The 22,557-nt window shown below is 35.0% G+C and overlaps 1 protein-coding gene and 1 pseudogene across 1 annotated transcript in view; one reads left to right on the top strand and one right to left on the bottom strand.

The window, feature by feature from the left end:
• LRP1B (LDL receptor related protein 1B) overlaps nt 1–22,557 on the top strand; it is a 1,457,034-nt gene that overhangs the window by 897,273 nt on the left and 537,204 nt on the right. The window lies entirely within an intron of this gene.
• Nucleotides 12,992–13,679, bottom strand: LOC132428187 (swi5-dependent recombination DNA repair protein 1 homolog pseudogene; annotated as a pseudogene).

Consider the following 22,557-nt stretch of genomic DNA (forward strand, 5'->3'; position numbering starts at 1 on the left):
TCATGAGCTTTTTTTTCATTAGCTCATATATTACTCCATTGTATATACAGTATTCCCATTGAGATTCAAGTATACATCTACTCTTTTTGTTTCATTTTGTGGTAAATATGATCTTTGGAAATTTTTCTTACCATAGTACTTGTAAATGGGAATTCTGAAGTTAACATGGCAGGTTCTTCTTGAATGTCAAGGGGTATATATATTAGTAGCCTTCTTTATGTGATTAAATCATAGACTTTTATAATTAAATGTAACCTTAGAGATCTTTAAAGTTATTTTGTCAGTTGAGGAAGTGTACTTCAGATTCCTGTTCCTACTATTCACTAACCAGCTGTGGCTATGGGACAACTACTGAACTCTATGCCTTAATTTTCTACTCTGCAAAAACGTGAGCTTTGACCATATGAGCTACAAAGTTTTAAAAACTTGTATGATTTTGTCACTAATGGGTTGATCCAGAGTGCAGGAAATTGTTTAAAATAAACTATTATCTAAGTTGAAGTAATACAGGAGAAGCAATAAAGACTGGCTAAAAATAAAATTTATGTGTGAAGTTATGTTAATCAGAGTTCATACTAATCTGTTTTAGAAGTTGGGCAAAGTTATTGTTTTGACTTTTAGTTGAGAATTTGGTGGATGTTTACAACATAGGATTGCTTAAATTAATTGTTTTAGAATGGGTTTGTACTTTTTATAAATATCTAAGTAACTACAACACTCATCTGATCTTAGAATCACTTGCAAAAATTGGCAAACTTCTCTTTAAAATAAAAGGAGCTTTGAATCACAGGTAAAGGCAAAAACAAACAAAAAAACCCCTACACATTTTCTATGAATACCTAAGCCCTCTCAGTTGACTTTTTCTGTGTTATCAATCACAGTTTAAATATATTATACTATTGATCTGTTTCAAGTAGCAATTTGCCAGAATAGGCTTAAAATGTAAATATTAGAAGGATATTGAACTTTGGCTACAGTTAGGATCGATCAAGGAGGAGAAAAAGGCATATTCTATGTGCATTTTCAGTCTCTTATCAGAAACAAACTCAGCCCTGTAACGAGTAAAAAGTTGTCTTCTCTTGATTTGGTTATGAACACTTTTATTTTAAGTCAGTGTTAACAAAATAATCATTTCCCTTTAGGGAGCCCTTGAAAGGCTTTACCAAATGTACCCCTTAAGGACATTTGTTCATACTTTTCATAGGTTCACTTCACAAAATTGAAGTCATCATGATAGATGCTGTGAACATTCTCAGCACATGGATAGTTTGCCATGGAAAACCAAGGCTGTCAGATTAAAATGCTTCCAGAACTGTCTGAATATCAGAGAAGGTCATTTTTATTTGCTTGAGAATGAATACAGTGTTAATATTGTTGGGGATTAAATGTTTTGAGTGTTCCCACTGGAGTTTCTACAGCAAAGCACAATCATCTTATCCCTTTGCTGACCGAAAAAAAACTCTAAGCTTAATGGCAAAAAAATTAGTCTTTACCTACACTAATACTTAAGCTCGCTCCACTAATTTCTGAATGATATACTTTATCATTTGTATCTGTATTCTTTCAGCAAATTATTTGGTGTAATGACATTTAGAATTTATTAAAACGTATCTAGCACTTAATTTACATACTTGTATATTTCCTCAAATAATATACTTTATAAATAATAATAGAAATATGAAAAGTGTGTATACAATAAACAACCCAGTAAAACTGGCATGCAGAAATCATCAAAAACCTTTTTTTCCTACTTTACTTCCTAAGATAAATTACTATGGCAAGTTGTCATGACATCTATGAAACATTATAAATGATAGCAAGTGACAGGCTGTAAGTCTGGTGCATTTAGTCTTGCTAGGATCCTTAGACTGAGCACTTGTGGATTCACACTGAAATCTAGCCTGAAAGGGTTCTATATGTTATATTCTTATTAAAAGGTGACGAGTCTGATAACTTGAAAGTTCTTGACTTCAATAGCCCACCTTAAGAAGTTATTTCCTCTGTTTTGTACAAGGCAAGTCCACTTTACATGTTGTCACGTGCAGGTTTTTTGTTTTGTTTTGTTTTTAATCATAGCTTAATGAATATTTTTCTCCCTCTGAATGTGCAAAGAAGCTGAAACTTAGTTGCAAAGGAGTTCTTACTTCTTATGAGACTCTTCCCTCCCTTCCTTCCTTTTCTTTCTTTTAATCTTCCCTCCCTTTGGCTGTTCCTTGGATTGCCGGTTTTCTTTTTATATCTGATAGCTTTGCCCCTTTATTTGTTTTGTTGTTTATTTGTTTTCCTTTCACAGTCTAGTTAGATACTAACATTTTATTTGAGCTACTAAAACAACTTCTTCCCACTTTTCGTATCTCCGATCCCCAAACTGTTAAGACCTGCAAGGTTCAGACCTCCTGTGGCACCCGCCTACCCCCTCCTTAGCCATCATATTTCAGAGGCTGGAATAAGCACTCACAGCTTACTCTGAAATGCTCATTTTTTTCTCTCCTTTTCATTCACCAGAAGTTGTTTGTCACAATATTATCAGTTTTACCTTATAGATAAATGAAACTTAAGGTCAATAAGTTTTGTTAAAACCCAAAGCATTATTCGTCCCACCTTATAGGTAAAGAAATAGGGCCAGTAAGATTTGTGAAAACCCTGTCCTCTGAGACTCAAGCTCAGAGATCCTGATTCAAGTTATGTGTGGTTTCCATTACCAGCAAGAGCCTTCCCTATCATAACTATACTTTTCATTTGATCCTCCTCTACCCCTGAGCTGCAATACATCCAGGCAAACTGTTCCCCTGTAACTGATCATGTCCTACTTATTTCCATTTGTCTTGCTATTCCTTGTTCTTTGACTGCCTTCCATATTTATCAGCCACCCTAATGGGTGAAGTATCACCTTTCAAGGCCTACTTCAACTATACCTCAGTGATTTGAAATGTTTCCCTTCTCTGAACCCCTTTGTATTTTTCTAATGTAGTGGGATATTCTTTGTCTTTTCTAATGAGTGAAAATGTCTCACTTTTCCGTAACTTGGGACTGCATTTTATTCATATATGCATCATTCATGATACACAGCAAGATGCTTTGCACTGAGTACATTTTATTATGTAACAGTAGAATGTATGAATAAATAAAACAATGACCATCTACACACCAAACCCCTACCACAGCAATCAAAATATATTTTCAATCAAAGCAGGCAAATGCTTATGTAGAATGATCACAACCATAAATATACTGTACAATTTAAATATATATAGAAATAAATATTAAAGGAAAATACTTTGAAATATAAGGATTTGAATTGTATAGGGAAGAAAATGAATAACATGATTAAGTGTATACAAAAATCATTTCTAACATGTATTCTACATACATGTGTGTATAGAAATGCAAGAAAAGAAGAGCCGTATTGAATAATGTTTGTTCTCAAAGGAACTAAACAGCTTCATGGAAGAAGATTAAGAAGAAGAAGGAAAAAAATAAAAGAATACCCTAAAACACACACGAGTGAAAGAGTTCCAAAACAAAACAAAAACTTTGATGTTTGGAATGTTTTAGTCTCTTAAAGGTAGTCTATCACAGTTGGGCCTAACAGCATTATTCTCTTTAATGATAATAGTTGATAGTCTAAATAAATAAAGCATTCTAGTATTTAATTTACAAATCTTAACTCATGTAATTCTCACAGTCCCCTGAGAGAGGTACTATTAACACTGCTTACTCCAGAGCTCCCAGCCAAGGTTCAGCCAGCCTAAATTAATTGCTCAGAGTTACCTGGTTAATAAATAGTGTAGCAAGCTTTCAAGTCCATTATTCTTAGTCTTTAAAGCTTGAGTTTCTTCCAGGAATGTGTCTTGTAGCTATAGTTAACACTGAGATATATGTGCACTGAGATGTATACAAGAATATATGTGTTACTTGTAATTAGAAAAGGCTGGGGAAAAAACCTACATGTGTATTATAAAGGACTAGCCAAATGAATCATGAAATGTTCATGTAGAGTGAAATATTATGCAGCTATTAAAAATCAGGTGAATCTATATATTGACTTGAACCATTCTCTAGAATATATTTTTAATTGAAAATAGGTTCAAAAAGCCTGTACAGAATGTTCCAATTTTTATCATATGTATGCATTTCTTTAAAAATATATATATTTTTTAATAATGTTCTTTTATCCATTATGCTGCACTGTTTATCTCAATAACTATTGTTTAGAGAGTGTCTACTCTCCAAACTTACACGTTAGTACTAATAGATACAGTTACCATGCAAAGGAGATATTGAAACTGCAGTGTTGCGTCTGAAAATATTGTGGGTGGTTCAAGGTCTAAGCTGGGTCTCTAACATAATTCTGTCTACCTCCAGAGTTAGATTTCTTCTCACTATGCCAGTGATTCTCAAACCCAGGGTGATTTTGTCTACCAGGGAATATTTGTCAATGTCTGAAAACATCACAGCTGCTGGGAAGAAAGGGTTGCTACTAGCATTCTAGTGGGTAAAAAACAGGAATACTGGTAAACATCCTACAAGGCACAGTAGGGTCTCCCATAACAAAGAACTGTTTAGTCCAAAAAGTCAGTAGTGCCAAGCTTGAGAAACCCGCTCATACCAAAAAGATTCCTTTTTTTTTTTTTTTTTGCGGTACACGGGCCTCTCACTGTTGTGGCCTCTCCCGCTACGGAGCACAGGCTCCCGACACGCAGGCTCAGCGGCCATGGCTCACCCGCCCAGCCGCTTTGCGGCATGTGGGATCCTCCCGGACCGGGGCACAAACCCGTGTCCCCTGCCTCGGCAGGTGGACTCTCAACCACTGTGCCACCAGGGAAGCCCCCAAAAGATTCCTTCTTATCCTCAGAGACCAATCACCTGTATGAAGGCTGATATTGTGACTGTTGGCCTACCATCACAAAATTTGGTTAAAATAGAAACCCTTAAAAATATATAAATAAAAACAAATACCTGGTGTTTATAAAAGCTGCTGGTATCAAATTGTCCTGGAAAGATAGGGTGGCAGAGAAGAGAGTGGTGATACACTTCTTTTATGTTTGTTTTCTTTCTTTTAAATGTAACTTAATGAAAAAGAGTCAGAATTTGCTTCTCTTATGTTTCTATTTATACTTATATATTGTATCATAATAGACAGAGCATAATCATCTGTCACAGTTTTGATTCATTCACCCATTCAACAATTTATCAAATGACTATTTTGAGCCAGGCACTATTTAGGTGTTAGGTAAATAGCAGGGCATAAAGCAGGTAACAATTCCATTACTATAAGGGGCCGGTATTCCCAGTGTAGGAAAAGAGTGTACAGTTGACCCTTGAACAACACGGATTTGAACTACGTGGATCCACTTATACGGGGATTTTTTTCAATAATAAATACTACGGTACCGCACAATCTGCAGTTGGTTGAACCCTTGGTTGCAGAATTGCAGGTAAGGAGGAACCACATAGTCGGAGGGCTGACTATAAGTTATACCCAGATTTTCAACTTCCATGAGGGCCTGTGCCCCTAACCCCCAAGTTTTCCAAGGGTCAGCTGTAAAAGAAAATAAACGAGTGAAATAAAATTTGTCATGTGGTGAAAGACACTAATGGAGAAAATTCAACCAGGGCATAAGAATAGGGAGTGCTGACTTGGGTTGGGAGAGAGGAATCAGAAAAATTATAATTTTAAGTAGTGAGGTCATGGCAGTTTTCACTGGGAAATGGTAAGTGAGCAAGAATCTGCAGGAAGTGAAGGAGTGAGTTATTCAGGTATCTGGAGGGAAGAACATTTAAGGAAGAGAGAGAAAACAGGAAATGCAAATTTACTAATGGACCATATTTTCAAATACTTTTTGCTTTTAGAAGAGTTTTTTTGTTTTTGTTTTGTTTGCTTTTTGTTTTTTTAATGCTCTAGGCATACAACTTACTTTCCTCCTCCATGGAGCTTTTGCTATGTTTAAAAAATACCTGATGTGTACATGTAATTTTACTGCTGTCATTGAACTAATCTATTAAAATAGTATATACAGTTAATTTACACATATAATATGAGCTAAAAGTAGTCATCTACAATAACTTTACTTCTCTAAAGGACAGCTTTTAGTTTTCATGTGTATGAAATTCTTACTGATGTTGAAATTAGTTCTGCCCCATGTGTTTGTCTTTATTTCCAATTGATTTTATACAAAGTTGCTATTAATGATTTTGTATTTTAATAAGAAATTTCTAGTAAATATGATTATTCAAGCTGTTATGGTATATGTTTATAGAAATATAAACCATAAATCAGTCATGAAGAAATTATCGTTTTTTAGAACAAACTTAACTTGGTAGAACTTCTAGTTTGTTGCTTTCATTTCAAATTTCTAAAATTAAAAGCTTGAATGATTTATATGTTTATGAAATTGTATTATGCCAATTAAAATTATCTAGATTTAGGAAAATTATTAACATATTCTTTAAAAAAAGATTGACTTTTTTTGAGAGAATGATCTCTAGACACCAGTGTATGCATTTGTAAAATATTACTCAGTAGAAAGCATTCATGAAACATGGTCTATAATGCTTGAGAATGATTCTTTTAATGGAGTCTTTAAAACATATCAGAAAAAATAATGCCAGTTTCTATCACGAGGATTGAAAAAAATGTGAATTCTCTTAGATATATGAATGATCACCAGTGCAATTATATTAGGTATTTATATAATTATTATTGTCATGTTTATACCTGAATTACATAAGCAAGTTCTACTTAAGAAAATACAAGTGATGAAAAGCTGGACAAATAACATATCATTTAAAAAGATTCAAACGATACCTTATTTACTTAAAAATCGTGTTTACAACCGCTTTTCAGCAAAAGATTCAGTGATTTAATTGTTACATGTATATTGCATTTCCCTCTGTAATTTGATATATACAAACCAGTTTATTTTAAATGCACTATAATTATGCTGTATATCTTAAGTGATTCTGCTTTCAAATCATACTTTTTAAAGAGGGGTAATTTACTTTTTAGTGTACACTGCGCAATGTCACTTAGTTCAAAGGACTTCAAATACAACCACCTAAATTTTCTAAGCCATCAGTCTTCTAATTGCTATAATACTATTCATTAAAGTAACAGTAATATATGAAATATATCCAGGCAATTTTCCCAGTACTAAGTATAGGACATAGTTGTCTTCTCTAAGTACTCAAGCCACCATTAATGAAAACTAATAGCCCATCAAACTTTACATTAAAGTAAAGTGAGAAATCTCCAAAGGACTATATATGATTCTATTCCAGCAATTTTTGTCACCTTAAATTGCTGTGTTCCAATATGTTACACTTCTTAATGCTAATTACCTTACAGAATGGATAAATACTACAATTGCAAAGTACATCAAGTACTATTTTTTTAACCAGATTATAATTAGTGATCAGAGAATGGTCTCATTAACATAAATGGAATAATTAAATCATCTCAGCTTTACCATACTCAAAAGCATTAAATAGTGATCGTTTCCCTTTTGTAAACTACTAAAGGTTAACTTTCCTGGAGTCACTTTCAGGAAAAAAATTACATTATTCATGTTTATGGCATTAAAACAAGAATAAATTTGAAAATGTATAATTTTTTGAGTAGAGATATAATTATTTTATATTGCCCCATGTCTCCCCTTTCATTTAAAAAGGAGAAATAGTAAATGTTCACATTGGGAAAAGATGTAGTATGCTTTAGATTTATGGTAGAATTTTGAGTTAATATAATTCAACAACATTTTAATTAGAGCTAGAAAATTAATCAAGAGAGTCAAAGAGGTCATTCCAGAAGTCTGCCCATATACTGTAGGCATTATCTCATGTTGGAATATAACAAATAGCTTGGAATCATATGATGATCTGGTGAGCATTATTCATTTCAACTGAGTTAAACAATCAGACCTGAGTCCTTTTACTTCAGTAGTCCTGCTTATTCTTGGGGGATACATTCCAAGACCCCCAGTAGATGTCTGAAACTGAGGATGATACCAAATTCTATAGACTGGTTTTTTTCCTATACATACATACCTATGATAAAGTTTAATTTATAAATTAGGCATAGAAGGAGATTAACAATAATAACTTATCATAAAATAGAACAATTATAAAAATATGTTGTAAAGTTATGTGAATGTGGTCTCTGTCTCTTCTCTCTCAAAATATTGTTCTGTAATCACCTTTCTTCTGGTGATGATGTAAGATGATAAAATGACTATGTGATGAGGTGAGGTGGGGTGAATGACACAGGTAGTGTGAGATAGCATTAGGCTACTACTACTTCTGACTATCCAGCACAAGGAGAATCATTCATTAGCTTTGGGTGATCCTGGATCACTGAGTGATGACTACATAGATGGTTGGATGTCAGGAACAGACTATGTTGATGGTTGGGGACCACAGCCTGGACAGAGCAGGACTGCACAAGATTTTGGCATGCTGCTCAGACCAGTGTGCAATTTAAAACTTATGAATTGTTTATTTCTTGAATTTTCCATTTAATATTTTCAGATCTTGGTTGACCTTGGATAACTGAAACCATGGAAATTGAAACCTCAGATGAGAGGGAATTACTGGATTTGGCAGTTTTGTTTAACCCAAATTAGACTTGGATAGATGGCATCTGATCACAGAGGATTTGTGGGGGGGGTGGTCATATATACCTAGATTTAGGTAAATTTTAAATAATAATAATTTGTACTTGAGCATCAACATCAAATTTCTGTTTTTTCTCTTTTCATAATCCGTATCAGCACAAAGTCGAAATAAATGTCTGCATCAATTTAATTCTAATTAATAAGGTTCCATATTTAAACTACAACCGTTGAAGACAGGAACATGGCAAATGGGAGCACCAAAGATCATTTATTTGTGACAGTATTTATTTTTTAACATTTTCCCAGTAATATGTTTATATTTACACTCACATATATATTTCTAGTCTGTAAATTTTACAGTAGTAATTATTTGGCAGTGTCAAGGGTTGGGTAGTAACTACAATGACATTCATATTTTAATAATAAGAACAGAGTAATAAATTATCTAGGATAGAATAGCCATTTGAAGCAATTTTTAAAATATTGGAACCTTCTAATATACAGTGTGCTCAAACCAGAATAAAATACTAATTCATTGATTCTTATATGATATTAAAAGAAAACATTGTTCAAGAAGCACACTGTAAAAACGATTTTAATTAATTGAAATCAAAATTTAATATTAATGCTAATCAATAAGTGATTTTAGAAATGGACAGAATAGAATTATTTAAAGATATCAGTAATTTTTGTTTTCGAACTCTGGTTTAAAACTTTATCTAGAAAATTTTAAATTTATGACATTAAAAAAATTATATATAAACTTCCTTTCAATTTTAGTTTGTCATAAACATTGATTTCTAGGTCAATAAACATTTCTACAATATCATTTTAATGTTTATACACTTCATACAATGTTTATATACTATATAGTTATATATTTAAATAATTACCTATATATAATATTTAATTTTTAGGTTTTTCTTGGAAATTATAAATATTGTGATGACTATCCATATAACTAATTATTTGCAGAATTTAGGGTACAGTGTTAGATGTCACATTTCTGAGTCAAATGGTTTACACGTTTTTAAGGCTCTACCAGTAATCATCACTTGCACTCATAGGCATTCTGTCAGTTGATGAAAGCAGTACTATTTTTCCCAGCCCCTGCTCCCACATTTGCAATATCTGGTTAGACACCTAGTTTTCTTTATTTCATTCAGAGCTCATGGTTCTCAAACCCTTCTACATCATGATTTTCATCTTCCAAGCCCATTTCCTATTTTTCAAAGTCTTCACAAAACTGAAAACTGAGACCTGAACGTAATAATAAGGATATATTTAGGACAAGGTCTACTGACATTAATACTTCCTGGGCACTGTTTACAGAATTTGGTTACCAGGAACAGAGACTTTCATTCTGGCTATCTCAAGTAGGGAGAAAATGTCTATTATAAAAATACATGTGACTCCAAAATGAAACAGAAATTTTAACAAAATCCTATATTAGAAGCCATAGAATGCCTGTCATACAGACAGACCGGGAAGGTCAATCTGATAGAAGGTAATTCTAGGGACTTCAGCACAGAAGTTAATGGATAGTTGCTTCTAACTGACTCATGGTCAACTATGGCCCCTTCAACCCCATCTCAAAATGAGTAGAAGTTATAAGGGGGAAAAAAAGTATATATATGTGTGTGTATATATCTATGTGTATGTGTGTGTGTGTATATATATACATATGTGTATATATATACATATATGTGTGTGTATATATATATATATATATATATATATATATATATATATGAAGAGAGAGAGAGATGTAGACATAGAGCTTGGATAAATAAAGTAAGTGCATGAGAGATCCCAGAGATTGCTATTCTGTCAGAACAAAATAGCACCGTATTTTTTAAAATTTCACATTAATGTGATTCCAAGTCCCAACCTGCTCAGAATATCAGGAGGTTCAATCTTTTAGTAAGATTACCTACCTTAAAATTTGCCCAACATCATTAGACTTGCTTGTTTTGATTTTATTTATTTAAAAATTTTGAACATATGAGTTTAATTACCTGCTAGACCATCCAGATGGAAATATGTGATTAAAGGATGGAAGCAAGGGTCATAAACTTAGAAGAGATGCAGGTATTTTTAGACCAGTTTAGGATTAGACATTCACTGACTGGATTATTTTTAACATTTGTAATAGAACTTTTTTTTCCAAAATAAAATAGTAGTGTATTAAAAGTTACATCCAGAGTCCCTCCCATCAGGAAACTTGCACAAGCCTCTTAGATAGCCTCATCCACCAGAGGGCAGACAGCAGAAGCAAGAAGAACTACAATCCTGCAGCCTGTGGAACAAAAACCACATTCACAGAAAGATAGACAAGATGAAAAGGCAGAGGGCTATGTACCAGTTGAAGGAACAAGATAAAACCCCAGAGAAACAACTAAATGAAGTGGAGATAGGCAACCTTCCAGAAAAAGAATTCAAAATAATGATAGTGAAGATGATCCAGGACCTCAGAAAAAGAATGGAGGCAAAGATCGAGAAGATGCAAAAACTGTTTAACAAAGAACTGGAAGAATTAAAGAAAAAAAAACAGATGAACAATACAATAACTGAAGTGAAAACTACACTAGAAGGAATCAATAGCAGAATAACTGAGGCAGAAGAATGGATAAGTGACCTGGAAGACAGAATGATGGAATTCACTGCTGCAAAACAGAATAAAGAAAAATGAATGAAAAGAAATGAAGACAGCCTAAGAGACCTCTGGGACAACATTAAACGCAACAACATTCGCATTATAGGGGTCCCAGAAGGAGAAGAGAGAGAGAAAGGACCAGAGAAAATATTTGAAGAGATTATAGTTTCAAACTTCCCTAACATGGCAAAGGAAATAGCCACCCAGGCCCAGGAAGCACAGCGAGTCCCATACAGGATAAACCCAAGGAGAAACACGCCAAGACATATAGTAATCAAATTGGCAAAAATTAAAGACAAAGAAAAATTATTGAAAGCAGCAAGGGAAAAATGACAAATAACATACAAGGGAACTCCCATAAGGTTAACAGCTGATTTCTCAGCAGAAACTCTACAAGCCAGAAGGGAGTGGCATGATATACTTAAAGTGATGAAAGGGAAAATCCTACTACCATTATTACTCTACCCAGCAAGGATCTCATTCAGATTCGGTGGAGAAATCAAAAGCTTTACAGAAAGCAAAAGCTAAGAGAATTCAGCACCACCAAACCAGCTCTACAACAAATGCTAAAGGAACTTCTCTAAGTGGGAAACACAAAAGAAGAAGAGGACCTAAAAAAGCAAACCCAAAACAATTAAGAAAATGGTCATAGGAACATACACATCAATAATTACCTTAAACGTGAATGGATTAAATGCTCCAACCAAAAGACACAGGCTTTCTGAATGGATACAAAAACAAGACCCATCTATATGCTGTCTATGTGAGACCCACTTCAGACCTAAGGACACATACAGACTGAAAGTGAGGGGATGGAAAAAGATAGTCCATGCAAATGGAAATCAAAAGGAAGCCAGAGTAGCACTACTCATATCAGATAAAATAGATTTAAAATAAAGAATGCTATAAGAGACAAGGAAGGACACTACATAATGATCAAGGGATCAATCCAAGAAGATATAACAATGATAAATATATATGCACCCAACATAGAAGCACCTCAATACATAAGGCAACTGCTAACAGCTCTAAAAGAGGAAATCGACAGTAACACAATAATACTGGGGGACTTTAACACCTCACTTACACCAATGGACAGAGTATCCAAAATGAAAACAAATAAGGAAACAGAAGCTTTAAATGACACAATAGGCCAGATAGATTTAATTCATATTTATAGGACATTCCATCCAAAAACAGCAGATTACACTTTCTTCTCAAGTGTGCACGGAGCATTCCCCGGGATAGATCACATCTTGGGTCACAAATCAAGCCTCAGTAAATTTAAGAAAATTGAAATCATATTAAGCATCTTTTCTGACCACAATGCTATGAGATTAGAAATGAATTACAGGGAATAAAACGTAAAAAACACAAACACATGGAGGCTAAACAATACGTTACTAAATAACCAAGAGATCACTGAAGAAATCAAAGAGGAAATCAAAAAATGCCTAAAAGTTGCATCCAATATTGTACAAATTTTTTTAAACATCATTAAAAAATTTTTTAACTGTTAAGTGTTTTGAAAAATATATTCAAAGTATTAAATTTTCATTTTAGATCTTAGTTTATGTTTATATAACAGAATGCCCTCAATTGATCCAGGTTCACCATAATATCTTTCTCTAAGCCCTTAATGGTTTATATCTTCCCTTTAAAATGTACAAGTATGTTTTAATTAAGTTGACATTTACAAAGATATTCTGAAAAAAAATATTAATTAAACACATATAAGTTCTTCATCATTTCTGTTATAGTGTAGCAATTTCTCATCTAACCCATAGTGGTCTATCAACTGAGTAAACCTTGATTTCTTAGACACACCTGACTGCAACTCAGAGCAACAGCTGGCTGCAGCTTCTCCACCTCTTTGTTAACAACTGTGTCTGAGACAGACCTTTCTTTGATCTATACATTTTATCTAGTTTTAGCCTCTGAAGAAAGTTTCCTTTCTCTTGAACCTGCTTCACCAATTTTGTTTTTTCTTCATTCAATCTTTTTTTTGGAAGATTCTCTTTCAGAAAATCAGTCTGAAGATCACTGCATTACCCAGTATCAGGTGTTTCAGATCCACATGCATTGATGTTCTTGACGGTATTTTTCAAACACATACTTCACATTCACTGTCTATGTGTTTAAATTTTTTTTTTGAAATTCCAAGCTGTTTCCTTGTGTTGAAGGTGCTGGATTCTCTGAAAAGTTCTAACAGTTCTCTTCATTCTCTACTTTAAGATCTTTTACCACACTGTACAAGAAATTAAATGAAGATCTTGTTTTGCGTGATCATTTTCTCTACGTGTTACACTCATAGGTTGTTTTCTTGTATTGGTTATGTGGGGTGATAGTGAATTGACACAGGCCTGTGGAGTGCTAGGTAAAATCACGCCTGAGTTTCCTAGACTTCCCATCTTAAAAATGAAATCTTGGTTTACCTGGAGGAAAGGGAACTCTACTCAGCTCCAGCACTGATCCTCAAATTCCAGTTCTCAGATACCACCTGCTTCCCGTCTCCCTCAGCCATCCCCAGAGAGTGGAAAAAACACAAGCAGCTGCAGCTCTCTGCTTACTTTGATTTTAAATGGATCTTCCTATTGTTTGCAATCTCTAAAAGGAACCCAGGGCTACTTCCTGAGGAAGATCTTAATTGCCAACCTTTAGATACTCCCTCTTATAGCCATGCCTCACTACTTAGTAGAGAGCTGGCACCCAACCTTAGAAATGTCCCCATTTACCACGACTGCCATGGAAGGAGCAGTACCAGGTCACTACTTGCTGCCTTAACCAGGTTCACTGATGAAACTCAGCATCAGAAATTTGAGACGCCATTGCTACTTAAAGAAAAAGATCGGTTTTCCAGTGTCCCACGTATTCAGGGATTTCAAAACAAAAGAAAAACGAAAAAGAAAAATCCATGAAACTGCTCAGGTTCCAGGTGATAATAATTCTAGGTGGTCATTTTTTCAATTTATCTCTTTCTCTCTCTCCTTCATACACAGCCCTTTTGCCCAAAGCATATCCTAAGCATCAGAGTGATTGAATTGGGGGTATTTCTAGTATCAGCCCCAATTATTTCTAGAACTAGAATTCTATTAGAATAGGGAGCATTTATTAATCATTATATATTTAGATTATGCCTTTTCAAGGAGCTAGAGACACGGGGGTGAGAAAAGCAGCTCAAATCCCTATCTTCATGAACTTGCATTTAGCTGGAGTAGATAGTAAATGCATAAAAATTTATGAAAATGTCAGATGGGGAAAAGCAGTGTGAAATAAAAGAAGAGTTTCCATAAAGTCCTTGTCAAGGAGGTGCTATTTGAGCTTACACTTGAATGGCATGCAAGATCTAGCCTTGTGAAGATGTCTTAGGAAGAGCTTTCTGGGCAGAGAAAATAGCAAGTAAAACCCCCTTAAGGCCAGAAAATGATTGGCAGTTTCTAGCTAATGTGGCTGGAGTAGCAGGAGCTTCATGCCACAGGAGAGGAGGGCCAAGGGTGATGAGATTCTGAGGGACTTGCCTGCTACCGTAAAGACTGAGAACTTTAGTAGCCAGTTTAAGGGTTAAACAGGAGTTTTTAAATCGTGGTTGGTGTTTTAAAATGATTACTCAATGCTGTGTGAAGACTGTACTATGGGAGAGGAAAAGGATGGATGCTGGTGAACTTTAGGAGGCTGGTATAGGAGTTCAGGTGAGAGTTTGTGACAACTTGGACTAGTGTGGTAGCAGTGGAAGTGGAAGCAGTGGAGGTCTTAGAAATAATTTGGAAGTAGGTAATTGGAATTTATTTTAGAGGTAAGGTTCAGATCTGCTTTAATTTAGGGTGAGTTGCTCCTATTGTATTTCTCCTATTGTGCTCCTAAGGTCAGCTTGGACCTTCAAAATGTCTCAAGACTCTTAAATAACTTTCCCAGTTCTCTGTTCTGCTCCTAATAAGTCAGCAGATATATGTCAGTGTATTAGTCAGCGAGGGCTGCCATAACAAAATACTATAGACCGGTGGCTTAAACAGTAGAAATTTATCTTCTCACAGTTGTGGAGCCTGGAAGTCCGAGAGCAAAGTGTCTGCAGGTTTGGTTTCTCCCCAGGACTCCTTGGCTTGCAGATGACCTCCTTCTCACTGTGTCCTCATGTGGTCTTTCCTCTGTGCTCACATGCCTGGTAAAGTGTCTTCTTATAATGACAACAGTTCTATTGGATTAGGGTCCCACCCTTATGACCTACTGTAACCTTAGTTACCTCTCTAAAACCCTATTCCAAATGTAGTCTACACTGGAGGTTAGGACTTCAGTGTATGGATTTGGGGAGTGGGGGGGATGGTGGAACACAACTCAGTCCAAAACAGAGAAGGTCATTATTTAACTTAACCCTCTTTATACCTTGCTTAAGCTGAGCCCCTTAACAGCAGGGAAATGATTCTTTTAAACCTTTCTCCTAAACACTGCATACGTAAAAGTCAAACAAAGAATTAAGTTGTCTTTGAATGCTGTTAATCACCCTTGTTTACAACAGTTACAAATATAAATTGAGGTTCTAATATTCTATTTTTTCTATCTTAATAGACCATTTTATATGTGACTTGAACTTGATCACTTTGGAGTGATCACCACAGGCAATTAGCATTATTCTTTTCCATTGTCAGGAATTACACTACTAATCTCAAGCAGCCTCCAGGTGAATGAATCTAACTAGTGGTAAGGGGGAGGGAGGAAACAATTTTCTCTCTACCCTCCTAGACTCTTGGCTGATATCCCTTGAAATAAAGGACAGATTAACAGGAGAAAAAAAAAGTAATTATCTATGTACAGGAGCCTCACAAAGATATAAAATTCAAAAGATGGCTATACTATGGAGGTTTATGTACCATTTATTATTTTATATACCATTTACTTCCTGAGTTAAGGAAAGGGGTCTATGGCTTCAAAGAAGAGAAGGCAATTCATGGAAAAGTGAGAATAGGAGATGTTTAGTAAACAAGGCTTGCCCTGCCTTGCAGATAACTCTCTGAGATGAAAAAGTTCTCAGGTAATAGCTCTCTTCCTGGTACAGGCCCACTTTCTAATGTAAATTTTTCATACCAAAAAGGAATTCCTACTCTGTTTTCAGAGCTTCTCATGTGTCTGGTTTTCCTTAAAATTATCAGTTCCAAATAATCCAAGCCAAAGAGCCATATTTTGGGGTGACACATTCTGCTAGCCACAAAAGAAGTAGTATAAAATCATAGAAATACAGTAATTCACCATTAATTCCAGAAAAATAATTCCACACACATTCCAGTTGACAGTGGGTAGAAATGTTTTTCTGAATTGTTTATGTATTAGAATCAGTATAGTCACATGTATGTTTTAGATTTTATTTTTTTGACTCATTCTTTCTTTTATTGTATATAGGTACCGATTAGTGTCCTTACTGTTCAAGTCACTTGGCTAACTATTTCATATATTATATGAGTGTGGTAGAATTTTCTTTGTTTTACAGATGAGGAGACTAATAATAAGAGTCCAAGTAAGTTGTTCAAAATCACCCAGAGAGGAAGTGTCATAGCCAGATATCAAAGCACATTTGTGACTCCAAGCCACACTCTCTCACCTACTGTAGTGACTCTCAGCCAGCCTTAAAAACCATCCCTGTAACTGGCATTGGCATATGTATGGAGGATAAGAGTTAATAAGACTAATTCCTCCCCCAAAGAGTCTTACATTTTAAACACGGAGACAGACATGTAAATAAATATAGGATTAGGAATGCCATAGGATTAGGAATGTTAGAATTGTACACAGAACAACACAAAGGGTCAGGTGAACCACTTTATGTCTTGGGGACAATCAAAGTTCCTAAACAGCAGTACCATTTGAGCTGAGTCTAGAAATCTGGTTATGTGTCCGTTATTCAGATAATGGGAGTACAGCTAGGTGTAGCAGTGGAGGCAAGGATTCCATATGGAGGAAGTAAATTGAGGACAAATATAAAAGGGCATAGGATATTAATGAATCATTGTTTTGGAAAATTATATCCACTCTATATTATCCTATTAACTAGGGTAATGGAAATTGGGTGAATACAGAAAAAACATTGTTCAGACACAATTCAACACAACTGTGATACAAGGTAGATATTTAATTCTAATGTATTTCATTAAAATATTGAAATAGTCTGCTCTGAGCTGAGTAGGTCTTCTCCTCCTCCCCCTCCTCTTTCTCCTCTTCCCTTTTTCCGATGAAAACAATCTTTTTCATTGAATAAACTCTACTTTTTGTTTTCTAAATATCCCAGCAAGCAGTTGTTCGGAGCTGCCTTGTTTTTGTCAGCAAATTCTTCCCTCTCACTGTCATTCTCTCCTTCATCACTGCACAAATACTTCACCGGCAGCACATTCAGGCCATCAACTTGGAAATTAAATTACCTGCCATTCTCAAGTCTTTTTCGCTACAACCCCAGACTGTCCCCTCAGTCCTCAGTAAGGCAAACCTGAGTGTAACAATGAACTGAGAATTTTGGACCACATTTGTCAGTTCAAGGTCACAAAAGCTTCAAAGCAAAATTCTGGACTTTGTTCTTCAGTGCTCTCCATCCCACCTTCATTGTCATTCTCCAGATTCTCTGTTTAAGAAAAATAAATAAAAACAAGTCTTGGGAGAAGGCAGAGCAAAGAGACTTCTAGTACCCTCACTGCCCTAAGAAATAGATTTTTGCCCAGAGCTTCAGACAAACTGCAAAACGCTGCTCCTGCACCAAAGAGCAGTCAACAGGCTAACAGACTGCTGTAAGCAAGCGTATTCACCTCTAACTGTCCAGGTGGAGGGGCTTTGCAGTAGGTACAATGTTTTGCAGTAGGTACAATGATTTGCAGTAGGTACAATGTAAAAATGGAATGGTTCCTATATAATTATAAGTAATAGACTCATTCTGATATGTAGATTTTTCTCTTATTCACAACAGTTTTAATTCTTTTTCTTTACAAATAAGCTGTCTTTGGCTTATTTTCATCTTTCTTTTTTTTTTCCTGTAATGTGGTTAATCTATCCTTGGGAAATTGAAAGTCGACTGCAGTTCAGTATTCCTGGAACATGGTGCATAGTGGGCAGTCATAGATCTGGTGATGGAAAGTTAAGTAGGCATCAAATCACGGATGGCCTTTGTGCCATGCTAAGTGTTTTGGCAGGGGAAAGCAAGCCTTTGGAGAATTTTAAGTGGCATAGTGACATGCTTAGATTTGCATTTTGGAAAGATCGCTCTATTGTTTCCTCAGCAATGATAGTCAGGGGAGTGAGAAATAATGGGGTCCTGAGCTGAGCAGTTTTAGTGGGAATGGAGAGAAAATAAAACATTCCTGAGAATATAAAGTGAAGAATGAAGTGGGCTTGCTCAGATCAGAAAGGCACCTGGGAAATGCCGTGGTGATGATAGGGGGAAAAAAAGATGACTATCTGGTGTTTACATCTGATGACTGCGTTGGGGACCATTTACTGTCAGAAGCTGTCTTAGTTCAGGCTGATATAACAAAAATACCATAGGTTGGGTGGCTTAAATAGCAAACATTTATTTCTCACTGTTCTGGAGGCTGGGAAGTCCAAGATCAAGGAGGCAGCAGATTCAGTGTCTGATGAGAATATGCTTCCTGGTTGACAGACAGCTAGATGGTCTTACTGTCTCACAGCAGAAGGGATAAAGAGCTCTCAGGGGTGTGCCTTCTCTAAGGGCACTAATTCCATTCATGAGGGTTCCACCCTTACAACCTAATCACCCCCCATAGGCACCACACCTTGGGAGTAAGATTTCAACATATGAATTTAGCAGGGGACACAAAAATTCATAACAGAAGTCTATTGGGAAAGAAGCATACATGGGAAAAATAAAATGGATTTTATTTTGGTCATGTAAAGTTTGTAGTGACTTCATTATAGTCAGGGAGAAATTCCTATGATGTAGTAGGATACATGGACTGAAGATTAAGAGGATAGTTAGGCATATGAGAGAGATTTTGGAGCTATTAGGGTGAAACTTAGTTATTGAAGTCACAAGTGAGAATTCTCCCGTACCCAAATTCCTAGGCAGTAGATACAATCTCAACTCTTTGGGCTATTTCTTTTGATGTTTGTTGTTGTATTTATGAATTTTTTAAAAAAGTTATAGATTTTGTTTATTGACAGGTGTTTTAACACATCACATCTCATTTATGCTGAGGCAATCATATGTGCTTATGTTCAAAGCCTAGCAAAGGCCTTGGAACTTAGTAGGTCACAGTAAGTTTATTTCCTTTCTTTATTTCTCTGTCTGTCTGTCTCTTTCTCTTTTGAGTAAAGAGTTTGGAGACTGTATGGTAGAATTAATTTATATTTATGATATTTATATGAATTCTTTTTTATAGCTCATAAATTTCTTCTATATCCCTATTAGTAAATGTATTTGTTTGCTAGGGCTGCCATAACGAAGTCCCACAGACTGGGTGCCTTAACAGAAATTTTTCTCACTTTTCTGGAGTCTTAAAGTCTGAAATCAAGGTGTGGACATGGTTGATTTCTTCTGAGGCCTCTCTCCGTGGCCTGTAGATGGCTATCTTCTCCTTCCTGGGTCGTCCATCTGTGTGTGTCTGTGTCCTAATTTTCTTTCTATAAGGACATCAGTCATATTGGATTAGGACCCACACTAATAACCTAATTTTAACTTAATTACCTCTTTGAAGACCTTATGTTCAAATACAGCCCCAGTCTGAGATACTGACAGAACTTTAACACATGAATTTTGGAGTGCACTGTTCAGCCTGTAATAGTGAAATAGAGAAATTCATAGTTACTTACATACAACTTAAGCAAGCAATTTTTGAAATCTGGTAATTTCTGAAGATTCTAGTGTATTTGTATGAATAACAGTGTGAGAAAAAAGTGAGAGAAACAAATGTGATTCTAAATAATAATTAATTACACAGTCAAAACTGAAGTTCTTTATGTTAGAGGAACCTTCAAAAAGGATATTTAAAAAGAGAAATTTTTAAAAGATAATATCAAGAGGAAATTGGAGAGATGGTTTTATTTAAATGTTTTCTAAGTGTTGAATTATTATGGGAGATATTTTTAGGGATATTATTTCCCCAGTCATTTCACAGTATTTAGGTAATTTCTACATCATGCTCAGTTCAAAAGAATGCAAAGCACTGTGAAGCATACGAAGAAGTACAAGACAGCATCCTTGTTTTCAGGAGTTTTCATCTCTGGATAAGGAGTCAAAATTAGTACAAGTGAAAAGAAAAGAAAAAGCAACAATTTAATATGAAGCCATATGATTCTGTCTGTAGAGGCTTTAGAATCAATGAGAAGGAAGAGTCAAATGTGGGATGTGCTCGTTTGAAGTATCTCACTGAGGGTGGGGTTAGACTTGTGCAATGAAGGGTGAGTAGAATGGAGTTATATACAGACAAAGGTAGGGAAACTAAAAAATGAAACTGTGCCTGTTTTCTTTATAGGACTAATGGCACTCTTCGGTTATTTCTTATCTTACTTATTTTTAATTGTGGTAAGAACACTTGCCAAGAGATCTATCCTCTTAACAGATTTTTAAGTGCACTATACAGTGTCATTAGTGGTAGGCACAATGTTGTATAGCAGATCTCTAGAACTTATTCATTTTCTATAACTGAAACTTTATACCTGCTGGACAGCGACTCCCCCATTTTGCCCCCTCCCTCAGGCCCTGGCAACCACTATTCTACTCTCTGTTACTATGAGTTTGACTATTTTAGATACTTCATGTGAGTGGAATCATACAATAGTTATCCTTCTACGACTGGCTAATCTTACATCATTTCCTCAAGGTTCATCCATGTTGTTGCATATGGCAAAATTCCCTCTTTGTAGAAGACTTTATTTTGTTAGAGCAGTTTTAGGTTCACAGCAAAATTGACACAAAAATACAGAGATTTCCTACATTCCCCTATCCCTACACATGTGTAGCCTTGCCTGTTATCAGCATCCCCCACCAGAATATTTTCCTCTTTTTTAAGGCTGAATGATATTCCATTGTATATATATATACCACATTTTATTGATCCATTCATCTTTTGATGGACATTTAGGTTGTTTCCATACCTTTGCTATTATGAATAATGCTGCAGTGAACATTGGAGTGTTAATATCTCTTCAAGATTTTGAATTCAATTATTTTGTATATATACCCAGAACTGGAATTGCTAGGTCATACTGTAGTCTATTTTTAATTTTTTGAGTAATCTCCATACTCTTTTCAAAAATGGCTGTGCCATTTTACATTCCTAGCAACAGTGTACAAGAGTTTCAATTTCTCCATATCCTTGCATCCTTGCCAGCATTGTTATGTTTTTTTTTTTTTATGATAGCCAGGTGTGAAGTGATATCTCATTGTGGTTTTGATTTGCATTTCTCTGATGATTAATGATGTTGAGCTTCTTTTTATATACCTATTTCATATACCTGTTGGCTGTTTGCATGTCTTCTTTGGAGAAATGATTATTTAAGTCCTTTGCCCATTTTCAATCAAGTTATTTATTTATTTGCTGTTGATGTATAAGAATTTTAATGATGTTTTTTCTATTTGTTTATTTCTTGTCTGTCTCCCTCACTAGAGCATAGGCTCTATAAAGAAAACTTATTCTTTCAACAATACCACACTGTCTCAATTACTGTAGCTTTATAATAAGTCTCAAAGTTTGGTATTGTCAGTCTTCTAACTTTGTTCTCCATCATTTTTTTTTTTTTTTTGAGAAAATATCTGCCAAATACCTAAGTCTGAATAGCCATACATTGTAAGACATTCTTTCAAGGATAAAATGATATTCTGTGAAAAAAGTAGCACATTCTTCCTGCAGTTCAAGCCATCTCATAAGTACATTTGTTCCACACAGTCATACTTCACTATGCACCAGAAGTGCTTTCTGAACACTCTTGATTTTGTCACTCAGAATATTAAAAAGGCCTGGACTGAAGAGTTAAGATTTCACAAGATTGATACTTTTTACTGGTCAATTAAGGACATTTTTAAGTAAAACTGGAATTTTTCTTCTTTTTTTTTTTTCTGTGACTGCATGGAGGTGAAGAATCCAATGATTCCAAGGACAGCTTTTGGACTTTTTAGACTGACATTTTATTTCTTTGCTTTTCTATCGTATTTTCTGTTTGTCTTTTTCTTCTTTATTATGGAAGATTTCCTCAACCACATTTTCTAGCCATTCTATTAAAAATATTTTTATTTAGAAATACTTTTTAATCTCTGAGTCCTGTTTTATTCTCTAAATACTACTTTTTAAAATGATCTTTAACTTT

Source organism: Delphinus delphis, chromosome 7 (assembly GCF_949987515.2).
Source record: "Delphinus delphis chromosome 7, mDelDel1.2, whole genome shotgun sequence".
NCBI classification, from domain to species: Eukaryota; Metazoa; Chordata; class Mammalia; order Artiodactyla; family Delphinidae; genus Delphinus; species Delphinus delphis.